Here is a 7,995-nt window from a genome sequence, read left to right on the forward strand (position 1 = left end):
AGTTCAAAAGCCAAACCAGAATGATCACAGTGAGAGGTGTGAGCATTCTAGGGACCCCGGCACACATGGTTATTTTAAAGAGCAGAGTGAGGCCATTCCACCAAGTGCATGTGGGGCAGGCAGCTGTCCCATCCTGGGGGCTGTGGGACGGCAGGACCAGGCTCTTCACTTCAGGCAGAGAATGCACCACTGCTAATCACTGAGAGATTTCGGACCACAGGGCATTTCCAGTAAAGCATAGGGAGTTGAGGGAGAATGTTCAGAACTGAGAAGACTAGACTGTGCTCTGAGTAGACTGAGGCTAAGAGTGAGCAAATAGGGTAAGAAGAAGCGAATGGCTAGGTGCAGTAGCAGATGCCTGTTGTCCTGGCTACTCCTGGAGGTTGAGGTGGGAGGATTGCTTGAGCCCAGGAGTTCAAGGCTGCAGTGTGCTATAACAGCACTTAGGAGGAGCCACTGCATTCAAACCTGGGCAACATAGTGAGGCTCCACATTGAAGAAGAAGGAAGAAGAAGGAGGGAAGAGGAGGAGGAGGAAGGAGAAGGAGAAGAGGAAGGAGAGATTGGAGGAGGAGGAAGGAGGAGGAGGAAGAGGGAATGGGGGAAAAGGTTGCATTTTGGGGAACTTCTCACTTATGTCAAATCATAGGAAGAAGAGACTAGAACCCCCTCTCTCTCCACCATGTGAGAATATAGTCAGAAGTCTGCCATCTGAAAGCCAGGACAAAGGTCCTCACCAAATCTGCCAGCACCTTCATCTTGGTCTTCCCAGCCTCCAGAACAGTCAGAAATAAACGTTTGTTGTTTAAGCCATCCAGTCTATGGTATTTCGTTATAGTAGTCTGGACAGACTAAGCTGGTGACACAGCAAACGGTGTGTGAAGATAGAAGGTAACTAAATGTGTATCTGACAAGAATTGGAGATATCACAAGTATTTACTTATGACTGTCATTTTTGACAGTCAATGTAAACAATGTTAACAGCCCCTAGTTTTACGGGGCCTTCTAGAAGGCTCTCTCCTGACTCCCTAACACAATTAATTGAAGATTTTTAAATGATTCCCCAAATATATATCATTATCCACTAGAAAAATATTCACTTGCTTCAACATCCTCTTGCCCAAAACTTCTCAGTCAGAAAACTGTTCTTAATATCTCATTTAAACTCCTTCTTCAATACATCTATTCCTTTTATTCCAACCTGAAGCAGAATTTAGTCATGAAATTCCACAGATTGCTCCCTATAACTCCACTCTCACATCTTTCTCTTTTATATAACCCAAAGATTTGAAAAGACAAGAGTAGACAATAAGCAAATGAATATATCTGGGAGAACATTACAGTACTTAAGAAAGAACACTGCTTCATGCCCACTCAGCACCTCCCACTCATGTGACCTCACAACTGGATTCTCTTACACTATTTTCTGAGTGTGTGTGTGTGTTCTAGTAATTGTGAGTTCCTGAAAGGCAGAGCCATGTCTTCTAATTTTCATAGCACTTTGGCTCAAGAAGTCAATAAAGACACGTAGCCATAAGTTGGCACACTTATTAAAACCATTCTTATTCTTCACTTTCAATAAAACCAGACTCCTAAGGACCCTAGCTCTGATTTTCATACAGACTGACAGATACTAACTCCGAAATTTGTAACAATTAATTTGGTATTTGAGGCCTGCCCTTCTTCATTCAGTGCCCTCTCCCTCACCCCAAGTGGTCTGCATTTGGGAGATGTGATGGTCCTTGCCAAGGTCTCCCTGGACAGTCACCACGGAGTCTAGAGGGTTTAGGTTCATCTTTTACTGTCTCTGTGTGATGGGGGAAGGTGGAAAGAAGATGATTTCCTCTTAAATGGTGGAAGGGCCTCTCAGATTTCATGTGGATTATTATATGATTTTGACAGTCGGGAAAAAAAAAACTCTTTACGGACTAAGAAGAAACAAGATGATCCTCAAACCCTGAAAAGTCCTTTCCAACCTTCTCTGTCAAACTTCTGTTCTTCCCTTGGATTCAAACGCATGACAGAGCTTGCAGTGAGCTGCAGAAAGTGTTGGGAAGAACCCAGAGATGAAGAGAATAGAGACTTCCAAGAGAGGGTGTAGTCAAACATCCACCCCTGCCTATCCCAGTGGGTCCCACAGGTCTCTACTGGAGTCATGAGGTGGTGTGTCCCCTACTCATTGCTAAGACCCATGAACTTGGAGGAGACAGTCCAGGGGCCATGATCTGGAAGGGGCTGAAGTGAAGCAGAATAACAAACCCAAATCCAGTTCTAGATCCTGCTACACAGGAGAGCCAAGGCAAGTCATGGAAACAGGTTATGATCCCAGGAGAGAGACAGAGAGCAGCTGAGTGAGCAAAATAGGGGGCAGCCTCAAATGATTTCTGAAGCATAAGTCTAAACCTAATGCCAAACAGGGCTATTTCATCTGCTCAGAGTCTTAGCATGAGAATTAGCTTCCTTTATTTACAAAGATTGGACAGAGACAGGGAAAGGGAGACAGAAAATATAACAACAGACACAGGAACTCAAAATCCCTAGTTTTCCTTAGCCAGTAAGTACCAAGGCAGACATTTCTATATACTTAATAATCTCTGAAAGGTCCCTATACATGATACAATAGCTGATATCCATATGGTCATCTTACAACATTAAGAAATGACTTTGAAAAAGTAAGTTTGAAACACGCTTGGGAAGATTTCCATTAAAATATTTAAAGTTAAAAAATGTTTTGGCATCACTTTTTGACCTTTTGTCTAAAGTCAAGTATAAAAAATGTTTTGGCATTTTCCCAAGGGAAAAGGAATCTCATGTTTTCTGAAAATTTATTTATGAGGACTGTCTCATAGAGAAATGAGATGACACATCCACAGTATTGCATCGTTTGTAAATATAACATTACCAAGAGCCTTCTCTTCACAGGTATGTGGGATAGGCTGAACTAGAGAAATCACCTCAAATCTCTCCAGTTTGCTAAAGGCTAGAGACAATTGAGCCCCTCAAAAATATATGATTTGGGGTCTGTACTAAAATCTATTAAGTGGGCCCCAATAATAGGGCTGAGGAACTTACGTGCATCCATGCAAACTTCCAGGTGTCTTTCAAAGAGGCCATCAGGTAATACAACCTGGTTGCAAGGTGGGGGAGGGATGAATTATATAAAGGGCCAGTTCTGGAGGCAGACATAAGCCCAGGCCAAGAAGAAAAGTACCGTTGGTTCAGGTGTTAGTCTAGGCAAGGGCGATCAAACAGGGCTGCAAAACTGAGTAGGAGATACATTGCAAAAAAAGCAGGCGGCCGAGATTGGAACTGGAAGAGGCAATGCTCAGTGTTCAATGCTTACAGGGAGCCTCGCTGGTCAGAGCTACTTTTTTTGTTTGTTTTGTTTCTTTGTTTTTGTTGAGATAGGGTCTCACTCTTTCTCCCAGGCTGGAGTGCAGTGGTGCGAACACAGCCCACTGTAGCTTCTATCTCCCCAGCTCAAGCAATCCTCCTATCTCAGCTTCCCAAAGTAGCTGGGACCACAGGCTCATGCCACCATGCCCAGCTAATTTTGTGATTTTTCATAGTGATGGGGTCTCACTTTGTTGCTCAGGATGATATCAAACTCCTGGGCTCAATCAATCCTCCTGCCTCGGCCTCAGAGCAACTTTTAAAGGGCTGTCTGTATGTGTCTCCCTCCATAAGGAATGTAACACATACTCCCTCCTCCTTTGCCTATTAATTACTCACGTTGTAGATCTTAGCTTAGATGTAATTGCAAAGACTTCCCTGAGCCTGAGAAATCTACAGGTTCTTGGGAAGGAATTGGCAGACAATCAAGGCTCCTAAGCAGGGAAATTACACAATGAGGTTTGCATACTGGCTCCCTCACTCTGGCTACAATGCTGACACTAGACTTGAAGGGGTCAGAAGGGAGCCTGTTGTAAACAACACAGGATCTGGCCATCAACCTGACTCCCTCTCTTGCCTCTCATTCAATCACTAACCAAGCTCTGGCAATTCTACATTCTAAATATTTCTCAGAGGCAACCAGTTAGCTCTCTCTCCACTGTCACAACTCTAGTTCTGGCCCTCATCATTCTCTTTTCAGATTATTCTCACAACCTCCTAATCCATCTCCCACCTTGAATTTAGTCTTGCCCTCCAATCCGTCCTTCACCTGGCCTCAAGAGAGACCTCTGTAAACACACATCTATTTATGTGTTATTCACTTGAAACTCTAATTGCTGTCTCATTGTTCTTACCATACACCTAAAATGTTTGGCATGTCCTACAAACTTGGCAAGGTCTGGCTTCTGCCTAACCTACTGAAGTAGACACTGATGCATCGCCCAAATTTACTCTTTAGGAGGACATTCATTTCCCAGCTGTGCAAACTATTAACAACTCACAGCTGAGTCCCTTTCCAGGAATTGCCCTCATCCAAAGAAAAGTGCCTCACTCAAGATTATCTACTCTCCCTCCTTGGGCACAGCTTTCATCCAATGACTGCTTGATGCGGGAGTGCCAAGGTCTGGTTTCCTTGCCTCAATTTGGGACATATCCGATGGGCCCTCCTATCTCCAGAGCCCCTCATGGGATCAGTTGAGGCCTGTGTTGCAACTGCATGGCAGTTTAACTTCTCTCTTTGCCCAGTCATGCATCCTTCACTCCCCACAGGTGTTCCAGACAGCACACCTGAAGAAACATCATGCATGTAAATTGGTCTCAGACTCTGTTTCCTGGAGAGTCTGACCTACAGTACTCTCCCAGCAACATTACTCGGACATAGAAAGTTCATATGGAACTTTCACAGTTCCTCAAGTCCACTGAGCTCTCTCTGCTGTATGGGTTTTTGCACAAGCTATTTCTTTTCCCTAGAGCATTTCCTACCTTTTTCCTATTCACCTTCAAGTCTCAGCTAAGATGTCACCTCCTTTAGGAAGTCCTCGATTCACCAAGCTCAGGTACTCTGCCTTTATGTTGTCATGACATTTAGTATTACCTCATCAATGCTTAATTAGACAAATTATAATGCATTCTATTTATGTATCCATGTGTTATCTCCCCTGCTAGACTACATCTTTTTTTTTTTTTTTTTTTTTTGAGACAGAGTCTCTCTCTATCGCCAGGCTGGAGTGCAGTGGTGCAATCTTGGCTCACTGCAATCTCCACCTCCTGGGTTCAAGCCATTCCCCTGCCTCAGCCTCCCGAGTAGCTGGGACTACAGGTGTGCATCACCACGCCCAGATAATTTTTGTATTTTTAGTAGAGATGGGGTTTCACCATGTTGGCCAGAATGGTCTCAATCTCTTGACCTCATGATCCGCCCACCTCGGCCTCCCAAAGTGCTGGGATTACAGGCGTGAGCCACCACGCCCAGCCTAGACTACATCTTCTAAGGGTGCAAGAAATATGTCTATTGTGTTCATCATTGTATCCCTAGTGCATAGCCCAGTACCTGGAACACACTAGGGATATAATATGTATTAGTTTGCTTGGGCTGCCATAACAAAATACCACAGACTAGAAGCTTAAGCAACAGAATTTTACTTTCTCATGGTTCTGAAAGCCAGAAGTCCCAGATCACGGTGTGGACAGGTTTCATTTCTTATGTGCTCTCTCTCCTTGGCTAGCAGATGATCACATTCTTGCTGTGTCCTCATATGGGCTTTTCTCTGTGCACTTACATCCCTGGTCCAAATTTCCTCTTTGTATAAGGGCACCAGTCACATTAAAGTCCACCCTGATTGTCTCATTTTAACTAAAACACCTTTTTGAAGACCCTAACTCCAAATATAATTACATTTTGAAGTCATGGGGGTTAGGGCTCTACCATATGAATTTGGGGGCAACACACTTCAGCCCCGAATAGTTCTATGTTTCTTTTCTTTCCCCTTCCACAGTGCTGTCTGTCCCAGAGGCAGCAAGCCCACAGCTCTCACCAAGCACCAATGCCCAGATTAGCCTTCCCCTCAAATTTCCAAGATTCAGGATTCAACATGTTACAGGTATTATTCTGCCTGGAATGGGGTCAAATAGGTGGCAGGAGGACTTGAAGAATTCACTAGTTACAAAGGGGAGAGACCTTTCAGGCTGAGGAAAGTGCATAAGCAAAGATACCACATGTTAAATTTCATGGGGAGCTTGGGGACAATTAGATGTGGCTGCTGTGGAGGATGAATGTGGTAGATGCCAATTGTTGAAGGAAGAACGGTTGACCGAGGTTATACTGTAAAAAGCTTTCATTTTGGCATAAAATCAGCCAACACTTTATCTAAAGAGATGAAGATAGGGAATTAGAGGCTGTTCCCATCACTCATGCAGGAAACAATACAATTAACTTGGTAAAAGGTTGGAAGATTTGAAGATGACTTAAAGCAAATAACTATCAGGAAGGGGGAAGCAGGAGAGGTGTGACAAACAAAAGATAAAGGGAAAAATAGAGGCAAAGAGAAAAAAAAAACAGAAAAAGGAGGCATCCTGTTCATATCTAAATGATGAATTCTAATATCCCAGAAGGGATTCTGTTGAGTGGGGTTTTGCATCCTCAAAAAGGCAAAGTCTCCTCCAGACTTTGCTGGAGTTGACTAGCATCTCTCAGCAAAGTGAGGGAGTACTGGAAGCAGAGAAGGCTCTAGATATCAGAAGGTCGGTTAATGTGGAGGCACAGCAGCAAATGGAGCCAAGAGGGATGAAGGCAGCAAAAATTTCCAAAAGGAACTGGAGATCTGGATGTGATCAGCTTCAGGGGGCTAACTGGGATGAGAGAATTGATATATCCAGCTCTTTCTCATTTAGAGAAAACAGTCAGCTCAGGCCTGGCTTATAGATTAAGGACCAGTCACCTGGATCCAACCACACAGAGGAAATAGTGGTGGATATAAAGGAGCTTATTTCCCCTCTCAGGATACTGGGGTAGAAAAGCAGAAGGATCAGACACTTGCAGAGGAGAAAAGAGAAGTCACTGTGCTTGTCCACTGTCCTGGCTAGTAATAGCAACGGTCAAGAACAGAGGTTAAGTGTAATGAAGATAGTGGAGCTAACTGATTTCATCCAACTGCAGGTTTAGGTGCAGCAGGCCATCTTTTTCACCCTTACCCACCCGGCACCCATTGAGGAGGGACTGTTCTAATAAAGATGGCTTCAGTAGGCCACTGCGAGTCAAGGCTGGGTCTGTCTCCAAAGTGAGTTTGGTTTTTCTTTATGAAACCTCTGGTCACGAGAATATGAGAGTTTCCACTCTGGTTCTGAACTATGGGTCATCAATCCTAATGGGTTATGGGTTCCAGCTGTGAGATTTGCTGTCCCTGTTTGGGATTACAAAAAGTAAATGAAGCTCTCCAATTAAGACCAGGTGTGGGCAGTCAGAGCTGAGAGGCCAGGAGTGTCCCTCTGAAGAAGGTGGTGACTGCAGAGAAAGTGGTGCTGGGCCTGAATCACTGGTGGGCAGAGATGGTGCCTGCCAGTCCCGAGCCAACCTCTTTGGAGCCCACTCCACAGAGATAAGAGCAACAGCAGCCCTGAAAGCACCTCAAGGACTTCTGCTGCAACCGAGGCTTCCCACTGCATTTCCCCCTCACAGACTCTCCAGTAATTCTTTAGACTCCGTAAGTATGGCACGTGTATTTCATTGAAAAAGTAATGTAAGCATGCTCTAGAAAACCCAGGAAAGAACTACCCACACCACCACCACCCAAAAGTTAATTATGATACAATCAGAGTTTTCCTCCACTGGACCTTATCCATCTTAGTTCACAGTCTCAGAGTTAGGACTTGAGGCATTTGTGGAAGTAAATCAACTAGAGCACCTTTAAGACTTTATTCAAAAATGCTAGGCATGAGTAATTTCAGAGAGAATATTCTCACTTGGAGAAGCAGCGTGAGCCAGACAGAATTTTTAATAAGGATTTAGGAGGCAGGGTCAGCTGAAGTTCAACTGGTTTAGGGAATAGTGCAAAGATGGTTCTCAGAAATATGAGGAATTGTTTCTAAGGATGAGGAACTACTGTTT

At 44.1% G+C, this 7,995-nt stretch overlaps 1 long non-coding RNA gene across 1 annotated transcript in view; it reads right to left on the bottom strand.

Annotated features, from left to right (window-relative positions):
- The window catches only part of LOC109028953 (uncharacterized), an 89,429-nt gene that overhangs the window by 51,575 nt on the left and 29,859 nt on the right, over positions 1-7,995 (bottom strand). The gene's annotated exons all lie outside the window — the stretch shown is intronic.

Source organism: Gorilla gorilla, chromosome 9, assembly GCF_029281585.2.
Source record: "Gorilla gorilla gorilla isolate KB3781 chromosome 9, NHGRI_mGorGor1-v2.1_pri, whole genome shotgun sequence".
NCBI classification, from domain to species: domain Eukaryota; kingdom Metazoa; phylum Chordata; class Mammalia; order Primates; family Hominidae; genus Gorilla; species Gorilla gorilla.